At 41.5% G+C, this 25693-nt stretch overlaps 1 pseudogene; it reads right to left on the reverse strand.

Annotated features, from left to right (window-relative positions):
- Nucleotides 1–3857: 3857 nt before the first annotated feature.
- On the reverse strand, nucleotides 3858–25693 carry LOC135966161 (non-selective voltage-gated ion channel VDAC2 pseudogene; annotated as a pseudogene).

Here is a 25693-nt window from a genome sequence, read left to right on the forward strand (position 1 = left end):
AGGTGGGAACAACCCTGGACAGGACATCCCGTCACAGGCACACTCACACCCACACTCACACTCAGACTGGGACCATGGAAACGTGCCAGTGAACCTAAAGCGCATATTTCTGGGATTTGCAAGGAACCTGAAGTGACCAGAGGAAACCTACACAGACATGGGAGAACATGCAAACTCCACACAGACAAGCGGCCCTGACTGGGAAGTAATTTTTTTTCCTCATCAACATTATAACAAAACGAGGTTGAACAGAAACAATCTTATTGGAGGACCTGCTGTATAGGAACAAGTTTTCTAAGGAGATTTCAAAAATGTAGAAGCACAAAAGAGGTAGACGGGTTAATTTTTTAAAAGGCAATAGTGAGCATCTACTATCTGCCTGGCACTGCTTTAAGCATTTTGTTGGTATTAGGTAATTTTATCCTCACAATCACATCGTGATGTAGATACTATTGTTAATCCTATTTTTTAAATGAAAAACAGAAGTTTGGAGAAGTTCAGAAATGTTCCCAAACTCCAAGTGAAAAATGAGGCAAGATTTTAACCTGGGCATTCCAGCTGCAGAGTCCATGCCCTTAACGACTTCTCAGTGCTACTCAGCTGTGAGGAAGGAGACAGCTGTCTCCTCTTTTGAGACTTCAGATGATGGTTGGAGGCTGAATGCAGAAAGACAGATGTGTTTGAAAGAAGAGAAAGTATGTAAAAGCAAAGCAAAAAAAAGAAAAGAAAAGAAAAATGGGGCAAAGAAAACAGGAAAGGCATCTGTGAGACCCTCGGGTGAGTTCATGTCTGAGAGCTGTTGGCATCAGCATGGAGCGATTGTCCCTTTCTTCTGTGAGGCGCGTGGTACTGGTAGACTGTGACCAGGGCTGCTCACGATTTGAATTTGCCTTTCCCAAAGTCAGACTATGCTGAGGGAGGCAAAAGGGTAACACCTACAAAAGTTCTTGCTTAGAGTCTCTTTATTTAAAGATTATGTTGCCTTACCTTCTTTCTTCCCAGAGTAGAGAAAGAAAAGAGCCCCTCAGTGTCCTCAAAAGAGCCAGTAGACTTATAACTAGATAATACGATGGAGTCCAAGATCATGAATCATCCACTATCCTGTATTTAATAAAAGGGTCAGAGAATCTCCTTCCTCAGAAAAGGATCCAGCCATGCCGGCAGATATTGGATCCAGCCATGCCTGCAGACACTCTTATATAAGGCACATGCGATTCCTGTTGTAAATCTCAATCACAAGAGGCTGCATCAGTGTGGGGCCCAGATTTGCAGGGCTTCCCAACAAATGGACACAATGGAGAATGCCGCCTTTGTGCATAGTGCTGTATTTGATGGGAAACAGAGGAACAGAAAACATCCTGTTGATTGGTCTCTGACTGTTAATGCTCTGATATTTTTGTCTAATTGCAATGAAAAAATCTAAGTAAGGCTTAGGACAGAAAAGGAAGCAGTTCTCAATTGGGGCCTATGCTAAGAGAGTTAGACATGGTTTAATGTTGAAAAGTCAGGACAGTGTTGATGGCAGTGATAAAAAGTGAGGCTAGAGAAATCAGTTGAGACTCATTTATCAAGGGTGTTAACAGAAGTTTACATGTTAGTTTCTAAGTAATAGTCTTAGGGGATCTTTGAGGGTGTCGATTTTCCAGTATGCAGACAAGTGAAGGGCGAACAAGACAAAGATGAGCTTTAGTAAGTGTTAGAACAGCTCAGAGGAGACCTGCAGTGGCTAGCTTTCTGTAGACAGGTTGTCCCAACATCTGCCATCAACAGAGAGGAAGCTGTGGAGAGGAGCAATCCTGGAAGGGTTGCTCCTCTCTGCAGGTCTCTGAAGCTGTCAGCAGAGAAGGTAGTTCCTCTCTGCCGTTGTGTCCTCTCTGTAGACAGGTCATCCTGACATCTCCTGTTAGCAGAGAGGAAGCCCTGAAGAGGGCTGCTCCTCTCTGCAGTTGGCGTCCTGGAGAGAGTTACTCCTCTCTGCAGCTGGTAGTCCCATCTCTGGAAGTCTCTGAAGCTCTCAGCAGAGAGGGTAGTTCCTCTCTGCAGCTGGTCTTTCCATTGAGTCCTCTCTCCATTCTCTCCATCTTCTCTTGCTCTGGCTGAGCCGGGGGCTTTTATGGACCTCGGAGAGGAGGAAGTGTGTACTGATTGGTCCATGGGCATCCATGGGTGGGCAGGAAGAGGCACCACAAGTCCCCACTCCAGTTGGTGGGACTGGCAGCCTGGCCCCCAGCCTTCAGGCCCTTCCTGGTCTGAAGGTGCAGCCTTACTGAGGACCCGCCCCCTTCCTCCCAGGACTCTGCCTCCTGCTGCCATTCATGGCCCCCAAGTCCCCATTCCAAGATCCAAGCCAGTGCCAGGAGCGGAGAGAGGCCAGGCAGTGCAAGCAGACACCCCTGAGCTTGCAAAGACAGGAGTGTGGGAGGGACCTTCCTGGGCCCATGAAGGTGCACACTGCAGAGATGCCCAGGTCCTGTGCCAGGGAAGCTCCCGCCTCACCAGCTTGGAAGGGGCAAGGTTCCCATGTGTCCCTGGCTCCTGCCTGCTCCGTGGAGCACGAGGCCCAGGTCTGCAGCTGCGGATTGGGCGGCTGCAGCTGCACTCAGAAAAGCAGATCCTGCCTACTCCCGGCCCCTCCAAGAGCACAGGGAGGCTCATATCCACAGCTGCATTTGGGCAGCTGTAGCCCCACCCAGGAGGACAGGGCTCCTGCCTGCTCCATAGAGCAGGAGGCCTGGGTCTGCAGCTGAGATTTGGAGGACTGAGGTTTGCAGGGCTGCAGCAGCACCTGGGGGAGCCCCCACCCCAACTCAGAAGAGGCGGAGCTCCCACTGGCTCCATGGAGTGTGCAGACCCCAGCTGCAGGGGACTTGATGGCAGCAGCCACTGCCATCAATAGGAAGCTAATGAAATCTTTTAGAGACAACACAGTGGCAAGATCAGATTTTGTTTAGGATGATAACAAGTGGCAGAGTTAGTGTGAGAGAGACAGGCCCAGGGAGAGTGTTACAGTAATCCTTATTTCTCATGGAAAATTTTCCTGGAAAATGGGCTATAAGTATATTCTACTTCTTAAAACTATATTTCTTACCACTTAGGGAAAGCCAAAATGCTTTGCACCAATGTGACAAGTTTTAGACCAACTGAAAGCCTACAAAGAGCTCTATTTTAAGAATTGAGTCTACTATAGATTTCAGGTTCAGCTTCCTACGAAGATTTTTTTTCTGGAGTTTATTAAAATCAATAATTGACACTAGGTGGCAAGTCATGATCAACAATTACTGTGTTCCCAGAGTAGTTATGCATCTTGATTTGAAGTGAAGAATGGGGGAGTACTATAAGGTTAGACACAGACTAATAGGATTCTGAAAGACATATACTGATACATAAGGCATATATAGTGTATATCAGATTCATGCCCCAGATACTGAGCAGTATTATTTTCAAATACGTTTTTAATGTGCTTCCCCCACACTTACTTGTTCCTGTTTGGATGGCTTAGCAGAAGCTCCAAGATGCCCTTTTCATATACAGTAATAAAAGAAAGCCACAGGGTGGCAGCAAAGGTTAAAAAAGTTGAGTGCTGCTACTTTATTAAAAATCTTGTAAAAATAAAAATAAAAATAAAGTTAGGCAACGGAGACAGAAGAGAGGAGTAAAATAACCATAGAAACCGGAAATGAGAAGATAAAATAAGGTGCTAGCACAAAATCATCCTTATCTATGGGTAGAATTGCATTCACAACCCTGGAAATAGCTGATTTTTGCTTTAAGCTTTGTTTTCTTAGAAACAATATATTCTACAAGAAATAGCACATCCCTTTATTTTTCATAAATAAAATATGACTCTAAACCCCAGCTCCATTGGACTGACAGGAAATTTATTTCAGACATTTTGGGTCCTTCATACCTGGTGACCAAATGCAGGATCAAGATATTGCACCCACTCCACCATGGCCATCTGTCTGTAGTCCACATGACCATTTTAGATCCACCATTCTGTGGCCACATTATCATTCTTGGGGGTAGCAACCTTTGACCAAGAACAAGAGGCTGGGCCTGGAACCCAACCTTCCAAGTGCTCCATGCAGACCTTCCTTCTGAAGCCCTGATACTTACTCAGAGTGTACCAGAAACTAGAGAAGGTCCCTGCTCTTAAGGGACTCACTGACCTCTCTCTGTCCAATCTAAAAGAATCATTTTAGCCTTGGGAAAGTCCCTCTCAGCATAAACTTCTGTCTCTTAGCTGACTTTCTTCCTTCTCAAATTCTGTGTTTCTCTTGTTTATTCTTTTAAGATTAAAAGCCAGGTAAGCCTGCCCCAAAGGTTCAACTCCTTCAAGATTTTCTACATAGCCAACCATGTAATCTGTGAGCAAAAACAGTTTCATTTCTTCCTTACCAGTTTGTATACCTTTTATTTTATTTTCTTCTCTTATTTCATTAGCTAGGAATTCCAGGACAATGATGACTAGGAGTAGGAAGAGTAGACATCCCCGTCTTGTTCAGGATTTGAGGGGAAAGTATCTAGTCTCTCATCATTAAGTATAACGTTAGCTGTAGATTTTTTTTTGTAGATGGTCTATATACAGTTGAGTTTGCTGAGAGTTTTTATCTGGAATGAGTGTTGAATTTTGTCAAATGCTTTTTCTGCATTTACTCATATGACCCAAAGTTTTTTTCTTTAGCATTTTAATATGATGGATTACATTAAATGATTTTCGAATGTTGAACCAGCCATGCATACCTGGAATAAATCCCACTCTTCATTGCACATAACTATTCTCACACATTGTTGGGTTTGGTTTTCTAATATTTTGTTGAGGATTTTTGGATTTTTGTTCATTAGAAATATTAATCTGTACTTTTCTCATCTTGTAATGTATTTCTCTAGTTTTGGTATTAGGGTAATGTTGTTCTCATAGAATGGGTTAGGAAGTATTTCTTACTTACTTGTTTTCATTTTTATTTAGTTCAACATATTTTTTAAATTTCTCATAAGACTTCTTGGACCTATATGTCGTTTAGAAGTATGTTATTTAATCTCCAAATATTCTGGAATTTTCTAGCTATCTTTCTGTTATTGATTTCTAATTTATTTCCATTGTTTTCTGAACACATACTTTGTTTGATTTCTATTCTTTTAAGTTTATTAAGGTGTGTTTTTGAACTAGGATATGACCCATCTTTAAGAATGTTCCATGTGAGCTTGAGAAAAATGTGTATTCTGCTGTTGTTGGATGAAATATCCTATAAATATCAAGTAGCACCAATTGATCGATTGTGCTACTCAATTCAACTATATGCTTATTGGTTTTCCTTCTGCTGGATCTGTCAATTACGGATAAATGGGTATTGAAGTCTCCTGTAATAGTGGACTTGTATATTTTCCCCTGCAGTTCTATCAATTTTGCTTCACATATTTTGACCTCTGTTGTTAAGTATACAAAACCTCAGGATTGTTTTGACTTCTTGGAGAATTGGCCCCTTTTTCCTTGCTCTAAGATGTGCTTTGTCTGAAATTAATATAGCTACTTCAGCCTTATTATTATTATTAGTGTTAACACGGCATATTTTTCTCCATCCTTTATTTTCAATCTATCCTTTATATTTACAGTGAGTTTTCTGTAGACTACATATAATTGAGTCTTGTTTTCTTATCCACTCTAATAGTCTGTCTTTTAAATTGATGTCTTTAGACTATTCACATTCTAATTTATCATTCATGTATTTAGATTTAATCTCTACCTTATTTTAATTGTTTTTTATTCATTTCCCTTGTTCTTTGCCTTCTCAGATTTTAATTGAGAAATGTATACTATTTCATTTTGTCTCATCTCTTACCATATCAATTATACTTAATTCAAAAAAACATTTTCAGGGCTTGCCTAGAGTTTGCAATATACATTTGCAACTAATCTAAGTCTGCTTTCAAATAACACTGCACTGAGTCACAGGTGGTACACATACCTTATAAGAGAGAACTGCCAATACCTCACTCCCATCCCTTATAACATTCCTGTTACCCATTTCACATATCTGTAAGTTTTATTGCTACTAATAATATTTTATGGCTACTAATCTTTTGAACAAACTGTTATCTGTTAGGTCAATTAAGAGTAAGAAAAATAAAGCCAGGTGTGGTGTCTCATGCCTGGAATCCCAGTGCTTTGGGAGGCCTAGGCAGGAAAAGCACTTGAGGCTAGGGATTTGAGACGGTCTGGGCAACATAGCAAGACTTTATCTCTAGAAAAAAATTTAAATTTAGCTGAGTATGTTGGCATGTGCCTGTAGTCCCAGCTACTCAGGAAGCTGAGGTGGGAAGATCACTTGAGTCCAGGAGTTTGAGGCTGCAATAACCTGTGATTGCAGCACTGCACTCCAGCCTGGGTGACAAGGGAAGACTCTGTCTCAAAAAATAAAAATAAAATGAAGAACAAGAATAAGAAAAATGAAAGACTTTAAATGCTCTCCCTTTCTTTACATAGGTCCAAATTTCTGACCTGTATTGTTTTCCTTTTCTATGAAGAACTTCTTTTAACATTTCTTGAAAGGCAACAATTTCTCTCAATTTTTGTTTTTCTGAGTTTTTACTTTCCTTCATTTTTAAAGAACAATTTACCTAAACATACAATTCTAGGTTGGTGGCTTTTTTCTTTCAATACTTTAAATATTTCACTCCACTCTCTTGTTGCTTGCATGGTTTTTGAAGAGACATCTGCTGTAATTCTCACCCTTTGTTCTCTATAAGCAAAGCATTCCCTCACTGTAGCTTCTTTCTAGATTTTCTATTTGTGTTTGACTTTCTGCAGTTTGATTATAACATGCTTAGATGCAGATGTCTTGGTATGTATCCTGTGTGGTGTTCTCCAAACTTCCTGGATCTGTAGTTTGGTGTCTGTCAGTAATTTTGGAAAATTCTCAGTCATTATTACTTCAAGTATTCCTTTTGTTCCCTTATCTTCTTCTCTTTCTGTTATTCCCATTATGTGTTTATTATACCTTTCATAATTGTCCCATAGTTCTTGGATATTCTGTTCCTTTATTCTCAGCCTTTCTTCTCTTTGGCTTTCAGTTTGGGAAATTTTCAGTTTCACTGATACATGTTCAAGATCACTGATTCTTTCCTCAGCCATGTCCAGACCATGTTACATAGGTAAATGTGTGCCATGGTGGTTTGCTGCACCTATCAACCCATCACCTAGGTATTAAGCCCATCATGCATTAGCTATTTTTCCTGATGCTCTCCCACCTACCCCCCACAGGCCCAGTGTGTGTCGTTCCCCTCGTGTCCATGTGTTCTCACTCTTCAGCTCCCACTTATAAGTGAGAACATGTGGTCTTTGGTTTTCTGTTCCTGTGTTAGTTTGCTGAGGATAATGGCTTTCAGCTCCATCCATGTCCCTGCAAAGGACATGATCTCATCCCCTTTTTATGGCTGCATAGTAGTCCTTGGTGTATATGTACCACATTTTATTTTTCCAGTCTATCATTGATGGACATTTGGGTTGGTTCCATGTCTTTGCTATTGTGAATTGTGATGTATGAACATACGTGTGCATGTATCGTTGTAATAGAATTACTGTACTTTTATTCCTAGCATTTCTTTCTTTCTCTTTCTTAGAGTTTCAGTCTCTCTGCTGATATTCCCCCATCTCTTCTTGCATGTTGTCCACTTTTTCTATTAGATCCCTTCGCATAATAATCATTATTTTAAATTTCCAGGCTGTTAATTCCAAAATCTCTGTCATATCTTAATCTTGTTGTACTTGCTTGGCCTCGTCAAAATGTGCTTTTCACCTTTTAAAGTGCTGTGTAATTAGTTGTAGAAATCTAGATTATTACATATTGGGTAAAAGAAACTGAAGTAAGTTATCATGAGGTTTTATGTTTATCTAGCTAGGAGTTCGGCTGTGTTTACTTTCTTCGTGACTTTATTAGAGGCTAAAATTTCCTCTGTTGTTGTTTTTGTCTCTGGGATTCTCTAGAGACTTCTTAAATAGGATCTAAGCCTCACAGGTCAGATGACAGCTGTGGTATCTTCTCTCACAAAACTATAGTTCTATCAGTTTTCTGAGTGACGGTTTGCCCATAACCTCAATTCTTTGGTGGATCTAAGGAAAGGTGTTGATTTCAGTATTTCAGTTTTTTTCCCTGTTTTGAGGGTGGCAGTGGTGACTTCCAAGCTCTTTGTAAGTCATGCCAGAAACCAGAAGTCCTTCAGTACTTTTCAACCTCTTTCTCTGTTGCTGTTTGCATGTTTTGTGTCTTGCTTCTAACTTCTGTGTAGTATTCTACTAAAATAATTTGCATCCACCAAAATTTTATTCACTCCTTTAGTGACAGATATTTATGATACTTCTACTGTATACAGCAATGTTCTGAATATCCTAATACATGTCAATTTATCAACCTATGTGATAATTATTCTGGGTTATAAAGCCAGGATTAGAATTGTTGAATAAAATGATATATACTATCTTAAATTTAGTATTCAACCAGAATGCTACACCAATCTATACTCCTTCTAGTAGTATACAAGGGGATCTCATTTCCCCTATGTTCTTGCCAATATTTACCACTATCTAGGTTTCTAATTTGTTTGTTCTTTTTTTTTTTTTTTTTTGAAACGGAGTCTCACTCTGTTGCCCGGGCTGGAGTGCAGTAGGGTGATCTCGGCTCACTGCAACCTCTGCCTCCTGGGTTCAAGCAGTTCTCCTGCCTCAGCCTCCCAAGTAGCTGAGACTACAGGCGCATGCCACCACACCTGGCTCATTTTTGTATTTTCAGTAGAGACAGGGTTTCACCATGTTGGTCAGGCTGGTGGCAAACTCCTGACCTCAAGTGATCCACCTGTCTCGGCCTCCCAAAGTGCTGGAATTATAGGTGTGAGCCACCATGCCAAGCCTGTCTGTACTTTTTTTTGAGTAAAAATTATTATTTTTTGATTCTTTAAACTTTTCCTTCTTTGATTACTAGAGGAGTAAAGTGTCTCTTCATACTAGCTATTGGGATTTCTTTTTCTACAAATTACTTATTCATATAATTTGCATATGTTTCTTGTTTTGTATTTCATCAATTCTAAATTGTGCTTTGTTTACATTTTAAGATCCTTGAAATTGGGACACATATTACAATAAATTAATATCTGTTTCATCTATCTGTTATTGTATAAAAAACCACCCCAAAATCTAATTTGCTTAAAACAACAATTTTACATATTTCACAGTTCCATGGGTTGACATGGCTTAGCTGGATGATTTTTTTCATGGTCTTGCCAAGAGTCGCTCATGAAATTGCAGCCAGATGGCAGCTGGGATTGGAGTCATGTGGAGACTCCACTGGGATTCTGAGAGACTGCTTGTTCTCTCTCTCTCTCTCTCTCATTCTCTCTCTCTCTCTGCATGTAGTCTCAGGACTTCATTTTATGGTCTCTCCAACAGACTAGCTTGACTTGTTACGTGGCATTTCAGAGCTCCCAAGAACAAGAGCTTCAAAAACTACAGGAAGAAGCTGCAAGGTTTCTTTGACCTGGCCGCAGAAGTCATGTATTACTTCCATTCTGTTTGATTAGTCAAGTACATCATAAGGTCAGCTAGGATTCAGGAAGAATGAAACAGACTTCACCTCCTGAGGGAGGGGCAGCAAGATCACATGACAACAGAGCCTGTGGTTGCAGATATTATTGTGGCCACCTTTGGAAACACAAATTGTTATGAGCTGCCATTTGGCCACAAATTTCATCTCTCTCCCACATACAAAATGCACTTAGCCTCTTCCTCAAAAGCCTCGTCTTCTTAAGTCTAAGATTTCATCATCTAAATCAGATGTGAATGGAGTCCTTTGGGTGAAGTTCCTTAGGTACTACTCCTTGAGCACAGGAGACAAGATATCTCAACCTGAAGACATTGAACTTAAGAAACAAGATATCAGCCAGGCCTGGTGGCTCACGCCTGTAATCCCAACACTTTGGGAAGCCAAGGCAAGTGGATCACCTGAGGTCAGGAGTTCAAGACCAGCCTGGCCAACATGATGAAACCCCATCTCTACTAAAAATACAAAAATTAGCCAGGTATGGTGGTGGGCACCTGTAATCCCAGCTACTTGGGAGGCTGAGGCAGAGAGAATTGCTTGAACCCGGGAGGCAGAAGTTGCAGTGAGCCAAGAGTGCACCACTACACTCCAGCGTGGGCAACAGAGCAAGACTCCATCTCAAAAAAAAAAAAAAGATTTCTGCAGTGCACACAAACCCAAAAAAGATAGTGAGACAAAGAAAGGATAAGGGCATAAATATTCCTATTGAAAAAAAAATGAGAGAACAGGAAGCACACAGCAGTCACTTGTCAGAGCAATTCTGGCTGGGAACACATCGCCATTCCTCAGTGAAGGCCCAGTCCTGCACTCATCGAAGTGCTTCTCCATTCCTCTTCCTTCTACTTTCTGGGTTCTAAGCTCCTCCTTCTAAGTTATCTTTTCTTTTCTATAAGACATTGCCCATATTTGCAGGTCAGTTTCAAACTGCTTCCTGACTATAAAAGTTTGAAGACTCAGAGGCATCTTTTTATTTTCAGCGGTCTCTCCCCTTCAGTACAAGGTAGCAGAATTCTTTCAAAAACTGTGTGGACTGGCCGGGCCTGGCGGCTCACGCCTATAATCCCAGCACTTTGGGAGGCCGAGGCAGGTGGATCATGATCTCAGGAGATTGAGACCACAGTGAAACCCCGTCTCTACTAAAAATACAAAAAATTAGCCGGGCGTGGTGGCAGGTGCCTGTGGTCCCAGCTACTAGGGAGGCTGAGGCAGGAGAATGGCGTGAACCCGGGAGGCGGAGCTTGCAGTGAGCTGAGATCGCGCCACTGCACTCCAGCCTGAGCAAAAGAGCAAGACTCCGTCTAAAATAAATAAATAAATAAATAAATAAATAAATAAATAAATAAAATAAAATAGAAACTGTATGGACTTCTTTTCTATCAACTTATAACCCATTCCAGTAAACAAAAGCCACACTGATAAATCACTCTAAGGCAGGTTCCTCTCTACTTTGCACTGAGAAGAAAAGCGGGGCTCTTAAGTTTTTTAGAAGCCTCTACTGTAACAGAAAAGGTCTAAGAAACACGTCCTTGGGATTTTTTAGTAGACTTTTTGCCTAGCTGAGAGGGTTCAGGAGGCGTTATCTTAAATCTTTCTGAGGTCTAAACAAAGGTCTACAGCTGTAATCTTGAAATCTTGACCCTGAGGCCATACTTTTAGTGGCAGTGCCCTGAATTTGCTCTTTTGCTCTGTTGTCGTTTATTACTTTAATCATCTTTTACTGGAAGATAATGGAGATGAGAAACAGTTTTCTTTTCAATCCTAAAATATCTGGCTAAGAAATGTGTTTTCTCTAGATTCTAGTTGAAAACTGAGCAGTTACTTCTTTAGTTCATCTCCAACTTTACCTTATCACATGCAGCTGAAAGAAACCAGCTTGTACATTCAACATCCTAGGTGGATACTTCCTTAGTCACCTTATCACAGGCTGAAGCATTGCTAAACTTTCTGCCACTACATTACACAAGCGACCTTTTTTCTAGCTCCCAATAAAAAATGTATTCCTTGTCCTTCCAGCCTTTACAAAGAATTTCTTAGAGGCCCTTCCAGATTCTTCTCATCACCTGGTCCCCAAACCAATACCACATACCTTAGATTTTTGTGAAATCATTAGCCTTTCATAGTACCAATCTCTGTTTTGGTGATAAATTGTTTCGTGCCAACCACTCCAAAACTTAGCAGTTTAAAGCACTTATCATTTTCTTAGTTCTCATGGTTCTGTGGTTGGCTGGGGTAAGGTGAGAGGTCTCCCGTGGGGTACCCCAAGCAGTTAGAGAATACCTAGAGCTGGAATTACCTGAAGATTTGACTAGGATACTGGGACAACTTGACCTCTCTCACCCTCCAAATAGACTTAGGTCCTCTCTACCTAGTCTCTCCAGCAAGTACTCCAGTAACACTTGTTACAAGGCAGGTCAGGCATCCCAAATGCAAATGTGTCAAGAGACAGTGGAAGTTGCAAGGCTTCTATAACCTAGCTCTACAAGACACACAACACCAGCTCCACACCACTCTGTTGGTCAAGTGAGTCACAGGGCTGGACTGGATTCAAGAATAGTAAAAATAGACTGGAATTCTTGGAGAAGCAGTGTCAAGGACACATGGCAAAAATTCCTGTGGTGCATTAAGATATGCATGTCAAACAGGTGCAGTTTACGGTACATAAATTACATCTCAACCAAGTTTTTGGTTTTGTTTGTTTTTGAGATGGAGTTTCGCACTTTCACCAGTGATTCTCCTGCTTCGGCTTCCTGAGTAGCTGGGATTACAGGCATGAGCCACCTTGCCTGGCTAAGTTTTGTATTTTTGGTAGAGACGGGGTTTCACCATGTTGGCCAGGCTGGTCTTGAACTCCTGGCCTCAGATGATCCACCCGCCTCAGCCTCCCAAAATGCTAAGATTACAGGCATGAGTCACCACACCTGGCAATAAAGTTGTTTTTAAAGGGTATGTCTGTTGGAAGATATGCAGTGATATGCATCTTTGGAAACAGTCTGCCACAGCATTTTGCACAGTTGCTGTCAGGTGGGCCGTGGTCATGATTTACTTGCCTTTCCCTCTTCATGCATAATCTTAGTTGTTTTTCCATTGACATTCCCATTGAACAACCACCATCTCTCAGTGTTCCAATCAACAAACCATTTAATAAGCAGTTGAAAAAGGAATCTGTAATTCCAGTTGTTGCTTGAAATCTTTCAGCGATAAGTTCTTGTAAGATCAAATCATTTTGAGCATGAAGAGCTGCAGAATGGTTTTCAACAGTTTGCAAAACAGCCCCAGAGACAACAGCGAGGCATCCTTTTAGAAAATGTCCTGTGATGTCACAGACCACACAACCGTGTATAAAAGCACAGAATCTGAAAGTGATTCAGAAAAATTACATTCTAAATAAAAGTAAGTTTTAGTAAAACTTAATATCAGAGATGAAGACGGGAGGGAGGCACTGGGCAGCAAAGCTAGCCGACATTCCAAATATATCATTGCTATTTCATGACAGGACAATAAATATCTAGGTTGAACAATACAAAAGTGTCCTTCTTATAGATCCAAACCATCAATGGTGAAGAACCTCCTGATTTGTAGCCTAATGAGTCCTACAAAATTCTGAGGAAAGATTTTCCGATGGATAGCCCAACACAGAAGGCACTTAAACAGAAAAATGGATATAGTATGGTATTTATCTGTCAAGATGAGGTGAGAGAAGTTAAATTATATATTATTGTTTGATGACAGACAAGGCCTAGGAACTCAGCACTGTGTGATTCTGTGATGAGTCTGTGCCATATACTGAAATCGTATATTCATGATCATGGACCATTTCAAAATGGTAGCAAAATTACCACGATCCTACTTCTCTCCTACTTTTCAGAAAGTTTACTTTCCTATAATTGAGTGCCTTCTTTTTATTAAGAATCTGAAGTGTTTCTCAGTCTTATCTTCTCTTGTCTTTTTCTTTACTAATTAGCCTTCTATTATTGATAGTTCCATTTTCCTTCTTACTGAAAGGTATCATTTCTTTTTTCTTTCTTACTCACTGTCATTCTAGTAGGGTCCATAGCTGGCAATAACCTGAATGCATTGCACAGGCATTTTTGCGAATCAAATAATCTATCTTGGAAATGTACAATAACAAAGGAAATAATTGAATGGCCACTAATGAACTATTTATGTCTGAGCATTATAAAAAGAATGCACAAATTTTTCTAGAATCAAGTTAGTAAGAAAATGTTTTTTCCTCTAGTGATTGAATAGAAGAGACTTTACCCTTGATTGGCTACTAAACAAAGAAAGAAAGAATCCTGGGAGAGAATCTGTAATCTCAGCACCCTCTGAAAAGTCACTGGACTGACTGCTTTAGCAACTGTCATTAATAGTGCAATTACTGGCATAGACCAAAAGAGGGCAGTTAAATCCTATAATGAGATAATGAGAGCACTGTGTAGTAAGACATCAGTTGTTAAAGTGGTGTCATAAGGAAGAAGAAACAGAGGAAAAGGTCATGAATAGAAAAAAAAAGTTTTTTAAAAAAACATAAAATTATACATATGTCAAGAACAAATAAGATCGTTTGGTCAATCCTAAGTTTCTGTGTACACAGATTATTAGAGAAAAATACTTTTTAATCATTCTATTTGTAAAGTTATCAGAGAAGGAAAACACAATCTCACTTCCTAATATTTCACATACGCAATCTAAGCTGGTTTTCTCATTCTTCTGTTCTCGGCAAAAGCAGAGAGTGGCCATCAAAAACAACAAATGAGAGAGGACAAAGAGAATAGATGCGGAGGTAAAGAGATAAGCCTTGAGTGTAATAACTAATGTTTTATTTAGCAACCATCTACTTTATACGTGTGACCAACTTATTGAATGAACAGAATTCATATATTACAATCAGGAAAGAGCTTTATTCTCCAACCAGAGCCTCCATACCCTTGGACAACTTATCAGACAAATCAGTTAGCTCTTCTAATAAATTCAAGCTACTCTAACAGTCTCATTTGACTATCTGATAAAGTTTAATCCAGTCTAAATTAAAATGTTATTCTTATAACCAATTCATTCTTTGTTTCAATTTTTTTTTTTTTTTTTTTTGAGACGGAGTCTCACTTTGTCACCCAGGCTGGAGTACAGTCCACGATCTCTGCTCACTGCAACCTCCACCTCCCAGGTGGAGAATCAAGCGATTCTCCGATTCTCCTATCTTAGCCTCCTGAGTAGCTGGGATTACAGTTGCCTGTCACCACGCCCGGCTCATTTTTGTTCTCCTCTACATACAGCTCTCACAAACCAGCAGTGGGTAAGTGCTGCTGCCCTCCAGCCTCAAGAGATGCGGAATTCAAAGAAAAAGGAAAAGTCTTGCTCTGGTACTATTGTTATCTGGCCATGATTTTGTGGAAGATACCTGGGATGGTTTTTTGATGTGTCAACTTTGCTAGGCAATAGTCCCCCGCTACTCAATCCAACACTAATCTAGATATTTATTGAAGGTATTTTGTATTAAAGCCCATAACCAGTTGATTTTAAGGAAGGGAAAGTATCCTAGATAATCTAGGTGAAATTGGTTCAATATCAGTTGAAAGGTCTTAAGAGTGGTATTAAGGCTTCCCTGATAAACATGAATTTCTACCCATAGGCAGCAGCTTCAGCAGCCTCAGCCTCTGCTATAGAGTCCCAGCCTGCCCTTCCTGGCAGCCTGCCTTGTGAATTTTGGAATTGCCCAGCCGTGAGCCAATTCCTTGCAGGATCTTACTCTGTTGCCCAGGCTAGAGTGCTGTGGCACAATCACAGCTTACTGCCATCTTGAACTCCTGAGCTCAAGCGAGTCTCCAGCCTCAGCCTCCTTAATAGGTAGGACAATAGGCAAGCACCACCACACCCAGCCAATTTTTTTATTTCTTTAAGGACTGGGGAGTCCCACTATGCTGCCCAGGCTGGTCTCAAACTCCTGGCCTCAAGCAAGCCTCCTGTCTTGGCCTCCCAAAGCACTGGGATTACAGGCATGAGCCACTGCTGTACATCTTTTAACACAGCCAGGTCTCACTGAATTACAGGGATATGTTCTGATAAATGTAACCCTAAGCAACGTTGTTTTGTGCAAAGGTCATAGATCGTATTTACACAAACCTAGATGGGATAGCCTACTCCACACCTGGGCTGTGTGGTATAGCCAATTGCTCCTAGGCGGCAAACCTGGACTGCATGTTACTGTAGGCAATTGTAACAAAAATACATTTGTGTATCTAAATGTATCTAAGCATAGAAAAGGTACCATCAAAATACAGTATAAAATATTTATGGTACACCTCGATAGGGCTCTTACCATGAACAGGGTTTGCAGGACTGGAAGTTGCTCTGGGTGAGTCAGTGAGTGGTGAGTGAATGTGAAAGGCTAAGACATTACTGTACATTACTGTAGACTTTATACACACTGTAATACTGAAGCTACACTAAATTCATTTAAAATTTTTTTTCTATGGTTTTCATAAAGGTTTATTTCATGATTGGTGGGTAGTGCATTTAACAGTTAAATATACTTAAATAATATATAGATGGCTGCATGGTTACAGCATATTGGTAACTAGGTACATAACCAATTCAACTAGAAACCAGCTAATGAGTAGCTGTTTAAATATTTAAAATATAGCTCTTGTTTAGATCCTTTGTTTTGATCACCTTCTTTGTGGGGAGAGTCTGTTGGTCATAATGAAAATGTGTTAAAGCCAAATCTTCTGATATCCATTGCCATTTCTTTCAACTGGATTAAGTCTCCAACTCCAGGACAAACCCAGGTGTTTGGCCTCCTGCATTAATGTGCTTTTTATCTAGCAGAGCAGAAAGTGCAAGCTTCACAGCAGGCCTCAGAGTCTGCGTGTAAATGAAGTATCTTTCTTTCCACTCCGATTAAACTAGAATTGTTGACTTTTGCAAAAACAGAAGCAGTGAAATGCAACTGATATTTAGTGTCAATGACAAAATGAGTACAGTTGGTACTTGATGTCCAAGCAAAGTGTACGGAAGTGTCAAGATTGTCACATACCTTCTGATAAACTAAGCGTCCAAATTCTGTCCCATTATTGTTATTAGTGTGAAGCTCGAAGTCCCCTATCCAGTTATTCCTTGTCAGCTTTGACTTCGCACTGTCAGTGGTCATCTGGTACCCAGCAAGCCAGCCTTCGTAATCAAAGACAGCTGAAGCACAGATTGCAGGTCCAGCAAAATCAAACTTAACATCACAAGCAAGGTTTCTGCACTCCCTCTTGCAAGAGGACTTGATTTTACCACTTTTGTTTCCTGTGATTGCAAAGAAGGTGGTATCAAATATTAGTTTCAAACCTTGACAAATCTGGTCCAATTGTGATTTCTGTTCCCAGAGTATTATCAGCGTCTCATTTTTCTGGGAAAGTCACACCATACTCACACCGTTTATATTTGGTCTCCAAGACCCCAAAAGCTTTTCCAGTGTCTGTATGAAACGAACCAGATGTTGAGAATCCCACAGCACTTCATGACTTTGTTCTCACATCCAGTTTTACCAACCCCCAACCAAATCCTTTGTTAAAAATATCTCTGGCAGCTTTGCCAAGGTTAACATATGATGAAGAAATACACACTGGCCACATGCAGGTCTGCCCATAGGTCGCCACGGTGAGGCCACAGTAAGAGGTGATCTGGTGGTCTCCTAAGGAGGGCCACGGCCACCAGTGCACTCTCAGCTGAGGCTGCCCAGCTGGCTCACAGTCAGGCCGCACCTCCCGTGAAGTGAAGTCATAAATTCTTCAGTAGTAAATTAACCTTAGCTTATTCTAATTTTTTTACTTGATAAACTTTTTCCTTTTTTTGTTAACTTTTATTTTAGGTTCAGTGGGTACATGTGCAGGTTTGTTACATAGGTAAATTGCATGTTGTGGGGGTTTCGTGTACAAATTATTTCGTTACCCAGGTATGAACACAGTACCCAAGAGGCAGTTTTTCCATCCTCACTCTCTCCCAACCTCCACTCTCAAGTAGGCCTCAGTGTCTTTTGTTCCACTCTGCCTCCCTGTATACTGAATGTATACACTTCTGCCTCCCTGTATACTGAATGTAAGCTCCCACTTACAAATGAGAACACGTGGTATTTGGTTCTCTGTTCCTACATTAGTTTGCTTAGGATAATGGCCTCCAGCTCCATCCATGTTGCTGCAAAGAACATGATTTTACTTTTTTACAGCTGTATAGTATTTCATGGTGTATATGTACCACACTTTCTTTATCCAGTCCACCACTGAGGGGCGTCTAGGTCGATTCCATGTCTCTGCCATTGTGAATAGTGCTGCAATGAACCTGCACATGCATGTGCATTTTTGGTAGAACAATTTATATTCCTTTGGGTATATACCCAGGGATGAGATTGCTGGGTTGAATGGTAATTCTGTCTTTTTTGTTTTTTGTTTTTTGTTTTCTTACTTTAAGTTCCAGGGTACATGTGCAGAATGTGCAGGTTTGTTACATAGGTATACACGTGCCATGTTTGTTTGCTGCACCCATCAACCCGTCACCTTCATTAGGTATTTCTCCTAGTGCTATCCCTCCCCTAGTTCCCTACCCCCCGACAGGCCCTGGTGTGTGATGGGCCTCCCTGTGTCCATGTGTTCTCATTGTTCAACTCCCACTTATGAGTGAGAACATGCGGTGTTTGGTTTTCTGTTATTGTGACAGTTTGCTGAGAATGACGGTTTCCAGTTTCATCCACGTCCCCGCAAAGGACATGAACTCGTTCTTTTTTATGGCTGCATAGTATTCCATGGTGTATATGTGCCCCATTTTCTTTATCCAGTCTATCATTGATGGACATTCGGGTTGGTTCCAAGGTAGTTCTGTCTTAAGTTCTTTGAGAAATCTCCAAACTACTTCACTTTTTTGTATTAACACACAGTTTACCACACAAATGTATTGTACAGCTATACAAAAATATTTTCTTTCTTTATATTCTTATTATATAAGCTTTTTACTATTTAATTTTTTTTTACTTTTTAAATAGTTTTGTTAAAAACTAAGACACAAACACATACATTAGGCTAAGCCTACACAGCGTCAGGATCATCAATATCACTATTCTGCTCCCTCATCTTGTCCCACTGGGAGGTCTTCAGGGGCAATAACACTCATGAGGCTGTCCTTTCCTGTGATAACAATGCCTTGTTCTGGAAAACCTCCTGAAGGGCCTGCCTGAGACTGTTTTACAATTAACTAATTTTTTTATAGATAAATATAAAGAACATACTCTAAAATAACAATAAAAAGTATAATGGCCAGGTGCGGTGCCTCACACCTGTAATCCCAGCACTTTGGGAGGCCGAGGCGGGCAGATCACCTGTGGTTGGGAGTCTGAGACCAGCCTGGCCAACATGGTGAAACCCCGTCTCTACTAAAAATACAAAAAATGAGCCAGGCATGATAGTGCATGCCTGTAATCCCAGCTACTCGGGAGGCTGAGGCAGGAGAATCCCTGGAAGCTGGGAGGCAGAGGTTGCAGTGAGCCGAGATCACACCATTGCACTCCAGCCTGGGTGACAAGAGTGAAACTCCATCTCAAAAAAAAAAAAAAAAAAGTATAGTATGTTAAGTACATAAATCAATAACAGAGGCACGTATTGTCGTCAGGTTTTCGGTATCATACATAACCGTATGTGCTATAGTTTTTACACAACTGGCAGTGAAGTAGGTTTGTTTACACCAGCATCACCACGAACATGAGTAACGAGCAATGTGTTGTGCTGTGATGTTGTGACAGCTATGATGTCCCTAGAGATAGGATGTCACTAGGAATTTTTCACCTTCATTATAATCTTACGGATATTCTTATGTCAGATATGTGATCCATTGTTAACGAAAACATCATTATGCAGTGCATGACTGTGTGTATCTCTTCTCCTGGTTCTGCTTCTCTGGTTGAAACCTGACTGCTACAATACACAAACACCAATTGTCCCTCATGGTGTCCTTTGATGGGTCTTAGGAAATCCCACACAGAGATGCCTCCCTGGGGAATTTCTGCAGGGCATCATTCCCCGATACAGGTGAGATGCTCTCTGGAAGACCTCCTGTGACTTTACCTTAGCTCTCAACTTCTAGTGAAGCATCCAACATGGCTTTTTTCTTGTAGGCTCTCCTCAGCAATAGGGAGTCCGCTTGGATGAAGCCCTTCGTAGAGGACTGAAACCCACATCCGCTTCTTCTGGGATGAGGGGAGCTCATATACCCGCTCACCAAATAACAAAGCTGCACCTTGAAGCCACCGCACCTCACCCTGTCATCAGGCGTAACTTCTGCTAACTTCTCACCACTGGGCCTCTCTAAACAATAGTCACACAGAAGTGTCTTTGTCCTCTTCAATAAGGGACATAGGTCACGTTCTTCCAAACACTTTTTTGTTCTCCATGCTGTCTCAAATTTACAAGCTCCCGTAGTCAAGCAAGCGTCGAGTCAAGGAGTAAGACTCTGTCCACCTTCAGCAAGCAGCGCCCAATCTCTCCAAAGTGCCCTCTTGTTTCACCTCTTACTTGGAATCAGGGTGGGAGGGGATATACCCCAGTCATCCTTTTTGATTTGTTTTAAGAGTCTCATTCTGTCACCCTAGCTGGAGTGCAGTGGTACAATTGTAGCTCACTGTAGCCTCTATCTCCTAGTCTCAAGCAATCCTCTCTCACCTCAGCCTCCCTGGTAGCTGGGACTACAGACATGCACCACCATGCCCAGCTAACTTTTTTATTTTTTTATTTTTGTTAGAGATGACGACTTGCTATGTTCCCCAGGCCAGTCTTGAACTCCTAAGCTCAAGCAATCTTCCCGCCTTGGCCTCCCAAAGTGCTGGGGTTACAAGTGTAAGCCACCACACCAGACGCCAGCAATCTTTCAATTCACAAATTCTTTGAAAGAATTTGTCTCTGCAATCATGTAATCACCAGCAGGTTCTTCCTGCCCTCTGAACGGGCAACAGCAATTCACTGAGACTACGGCACAGCAGTAAAGAAAGAGTTTGATTGACAGGAGGCTAACTCATGGAGTAGAACCAGAAGTATCACTCAAATCAGTCTCCCTGAAGGCTCGAAGTTTAGGGGTTTTAAAGGATAGTTGGTGGTCAGAGGGCTAGAGAATGGGGAATATTGATTGATTGGGGTCAAATCATAGGGGTGTGAAAAATAGTCTTCAGGCACTGAGTTGCCTCTGGGTAGGGCCGCAGGACTGATTGACTCATGAGTTGCAGGTCTGGCTCGAGTCAGCTGGTCTTGAGAAATGTAACAGTCTGAAAAAAATCTCAAAAGGCCAGTCTTGGGTTCTATAATAGTAGATGTTATCTGTAGGAGTAATTGGGGAAGTTACAAATCTTGTGACCTCCAGAACAATGGCTGGTTATCATTTAACTTTGCCTACATTTCAGCAGAATTCAGGCCCCTCTCATAATCCCAACCTGTGGCCTTTCATTGGTTGTACAGAGGTGGTTTAGTTTTAGGAAAGGGCTATTATCATCTTTGCTTTAAGGTTAAAGTATAAATTAAGTGCCTCCCGAAGTTAGTTTGGCCAAACTGAGGAATCACCAAAGACATCTTGTAGCTTAGAAGCAAAATGGAGTGGACTATGTCAGTTTTCTCTACTGTCATAATTTTGCAACGGTGACTTCATTAAGTCTCTATCTTTTCCTGATATAGTCTGTTGGCAATTGTCCTTAGACCAGTTTTGCAAAGTCCTGTAGGATATGCTAAGAACTCTCTTTGGAATATAGGATTTCTTAACACCGATTGTTCTCAGCTTTAGATTTTAGCCAAAATTCTGAGTCAACCAAAAAATAATCTCTTTCTAATATTTTGTTATACTCATCACTGAGTAGCTTTTTGCACCCTCAAAAAAATCAATTAATCATAGGTGAGCTTCTGTGATGATTAATTTTATGTGTCAGCTTAACAGGGCCATGAAATATCCAGATACCTGGTTAAGTATTACTTCTGAGTGTGTCTGTTCAGATGTTTCCACTAGAGATTAGTATTTACATTAGCGGACTGACTAGAGCAGATGCCCTACGGGGTTGAGCATCATCCAATTAAGTGAAAGTCTGAACAGAACAAAAAGACAAGGGAAGGGACAGTTCTCTCTCTTTCTCTTTCTCTCTCTCTCTCTCTCTCTCTTTCGCCCCCCGTCTCTCCCTCTGCTGACTGTTTGAGGTGGGATACCAATCTTCTTCTGCCCTCGGACTGTGACTTACATCATCAGCACTCCTGGTTCTCGGGTCTTCAAACTTGACTGGAACTTATACCATCAGACCTCTAGTTCTCAGGCATTTGGACTTAGACTAGAACTCACACCATCAGTTCTCCTGGTTCTCAGAATTTGGGGCTTGGACTGGACTACATCACCAGCTTTCCTGAGTCTCCAGCTTGCAGATACCAGACTGTGGGACTTCTCAGCTTCCAAAATCATATGAGCCAATTCCTCATGATGAATCTCTTTCTATATCCTATTGATTCTGTCCCTCTGGAGAACCCTGATTCATATAGATTTTGGTACGGAGGACTAAGCTCTGATTTTTTATCTTGCCCAAATTCTTACCTAAGGGGTCTAGGGAATCATGCCCTACAAACCATAAATTCTCATCAGATGGGTTTTATTTGACCCTACGTATCGTGACTTACTTTTCAATCTGACTCTGGCATAACATTACAAGACAATGAAAAAGTATTTCACCCCAAAATATATTTCCTGGCCGCACCTTGAAGTTGCCCTGCAAAGTCTCTTCTGGGAAAAATCCACAGAATCCCCTTTCCCCTTTGTTTTCCTTCCTTCCTTTCCAGATCCAGGAGATAATCAACTGAGAGCAAGGCACCCTTTTAGGTCTGATAAGAAACATTTCACAACCTGCTGTCTCTCTGAAGTCTGCTATCTGAGAGATTCCTCTGCACAATAAAACTTGGTCTCCACAATCCTTTATCTTCACCTGAACACTCCTTTCTGTCGATCTCAGGTCTTTGTTGTGGGTTGAACTATGTCTCCCCAAAAAAGATATGCTGAAGCCCTAACCCTCAGTACCACAGGATGTGACCTTCTTTGGGAATCGGGTTGTTGAAGATGTAATTAAAGATGAGGTCATTGTGGAGTACTGTGGGCCCCTAATCCAATATGACGGGTGTCCTTATAAGAAGACAATCATGTGAAAAAAGACACAGGGAAAATGCCATTTGAAGACAGAGGATTTGAGTGATCGGTTACAATCCAAAGAATACATGGGGCTCTTGGAAGCTGGGAGAGATGCATGGAACAGATTCTCCCCGAGAAGGAACCAACCCTGCCAACACCTTGACTTTGGGCCTCCAGAACTATCAGACAATACATTTCTGCTGGCTTTAGCCACCAGGTTTATGGTACTTTGTCAAGAAATTAATATGAGTCAGACAAACTCAACCAATTATCAGCCAGAAAATATTTAAATTTACCTGTAGCCTGGAAGCCCTTACTTTGAGTTGTCCCACCTTCCTGAATGAAACCAATGTATTTCTTAAGTGTATTTGATTGACGTCTCATGCCTCCCTGAAACATATGAAACTAAGCTGTGCCCCGACTACCTTAGGCATATGTTCTCAGGACCTCCTGAGGGCTGTGTCATGGGTCATGGTCACTCATATGTAGCTCAGAATAAATCTCTTAAAATGTTTTACAGAGTTTGACTATTTTTGTTGACAATATTTTGGCACCCAAATACATGGGGCCTCAGAGAAGACTCAGGACGCTGAAAGACTAGCCCGAATCCAGAGCTAAGGTCCCAGCAGGGGCCCATCGAAGTCCCACTGAGTTCAAGTTTCTCTCCTGGTGGAACTGGTAAGTCCCCCCGAGCCCCAGACCTCCCTTTGGTTGACGGTCCTTGATTTATTCTGAGCTGGTTTTCTCCTAGGAAATTGTTGTTTAAGGATCCCAATTCTACTTCAGAGATGCATTCTAAAGGGAGTTCTCTATTGCTTTTTCTCCTAAAATTTATCTTGATTCAGTTTGTCTGTGTGCATTTGCGTGAGGAACTGAACTGTTGTTTTCATAGCTAAATGAGACTGAGTTTTTTAGCTCTGAAGAGAAAGGGCATTTGCTCCTCCCAGCTGAAAGGTGCCCCTGGGTGACCAGCGGCCTCACAGGAGTGTCTGGGGGGTTGAGCCCTCGCCACGTGCAGCAGCCCTGGAGGGAAATCCCCAAAAAGAATTAATTCTAAAATTGTAAAATTAATTTCTGCCCACACTCTCATGCCGTTGCAACCTAGGCCTCCACAATTTGACCATTCTCTCACTACCCCCTGCCGGGAGATCCCATCTGGTGTGCTCACTGCAATACTTGTTAAATTGAAAACAGGTCACCCTATCTTGTCAACCTTTACACAGAACATCCCCACTCCTCTTTGCCTTAACTACAAGCCAACTGTTTCTTAAAAATTATCTCCTCACAAAATGAGGCTACTAAGTTGCAACGAGAGTGGAAGTAGTGGAAGAGAGGAAAGTCAGCATTTTTGTTATTGTTGTTTTCCTTGCTGACTCCAGACCATTGTTTCTTCATCATAGAAAAATGGTTCCTTTAGGCTGGGCACAGTGGCTCACGCCTGTAATCCCAGCACTTTGGGAGGCCAAGGGGCGGCAGATCACAAGGTCAGGAGTTCGAGACCAGTCTGGCCAACATAGTGAAACACTGTCTCTACTAAAAATACAAAAAATTAGCCAGGTGTGGTGGCAGGCCGCTGTAATCCCAGCTACTTGGGAGGCTGAGGCAGGAGAATTACGTGAACCCAGGAGGTGGAGCTTGCAATGAGCCAAGATCTCACCATTGCACTCAAGCCCAAGCGACAGTGCCAGACTCCATCTCAAAAAAAAAAAAAACAATGGTTCCTTTAATGGATAGTGATAATGCCTGCACAACAGGGTGAACGTAATTAATGTCACTGAATTATACACTTAGAAATGGTTAAAGTGATAAACTTTATATTATGTACACTTTATCACAATAAAAACAATACCCCCCAAAAATGGCTTCTTTGAGGCACATGCCACCTGCCCACCCCATCCACTACCCCTTCTCATCACTTTCATCTTCAAACTTTTTCCTTCCCTCTCAATAATCCAAGACTTTGCCCAGAACTCAGTCCATCTTCTCTCTTCCAAGTTAGATATCACAACTGCAAAAATTAACTACAGATCAAAATGTGAAACCAAATAATAATTAAAGCCAGTTTAAGAGAGGGCAGGGCACAGTGGCTCACACCGTAATCTCAGCACTTTGGGAGGCCAAGGCGGGTGGATCACCTGAGGTCAGGAGTTTGGCCAATATGGCGAAATCCCGTGTCTACTAAAAATACAAAAATTAGCCGAGTGTGGTGGCACGTGCCTGTAATCCCAGCTACTTGGGAGGCTGAGGCATGAGAATCGCTTGAACCCGGGAGGCGGAGGTGGTTGCAGTGAGCCGAGATCATGCCATTGCGCTCCAGCCTGCGCAACAGAGAGAGACTGTCTCAAATAAATTAATTAATTAAAAATATAAACTTATTAGAAAAAAAAATTTGGAAAAATACAAGTAAAATCCCAAGCAGGCAATTCTAGGTGGAATACCAAAATCCACAATAAGGGGAAAACAATGACAGTTTTGACTTTGTTAAAAGTTAAAATGAGGAGGGGGGATTGGGGAGATATTCTTCAAAATATACCAAATTTCAGTTGGAGAGGAGGAATAAGTTCAAGAGGTCTATTGTGCAACGAAGTAACTGTAGTTAATAACAGCTTATTCAGGCCGGGGGCCGCGGCTCACGCCTGGAATCCCAGCACTTTGGGAGGCCAAGGCAGATGGATCACTTGAGATCAGGAGTTCAAGACCAGCCTGGCCAACATGGTGAAACCCCGTCTCTACTAAAAATACAAAAATTAGCCAGGCCTGGTGGTGCACGCCCGTAATCCCAGCTACTTGGAAGGCTGAAGCAGGAGAATCGCTTGAGTCCGGGAGGCAGAAGTTGCAGTGAGCCGAGATCGCACCATTGCACTCTAGCCTGGGCAACAAAAGTGAAACTCCATCTAAAAAAAATAAAAATAAATAAAAAATTAACACACACACACACA

This window comes from Macaca fascicularis, chromosome 11 (assembly GCF_037993035.2).
Source record: "Macaca fascicularis isolate 582-1 chromosome 11, T2T-MFA8v1.1".
NCBI lineage: Eukaryota > Metazoa > Chordata > Mammalia > Primates > Cercopithecidae > Macaca > Macaca fascicularis.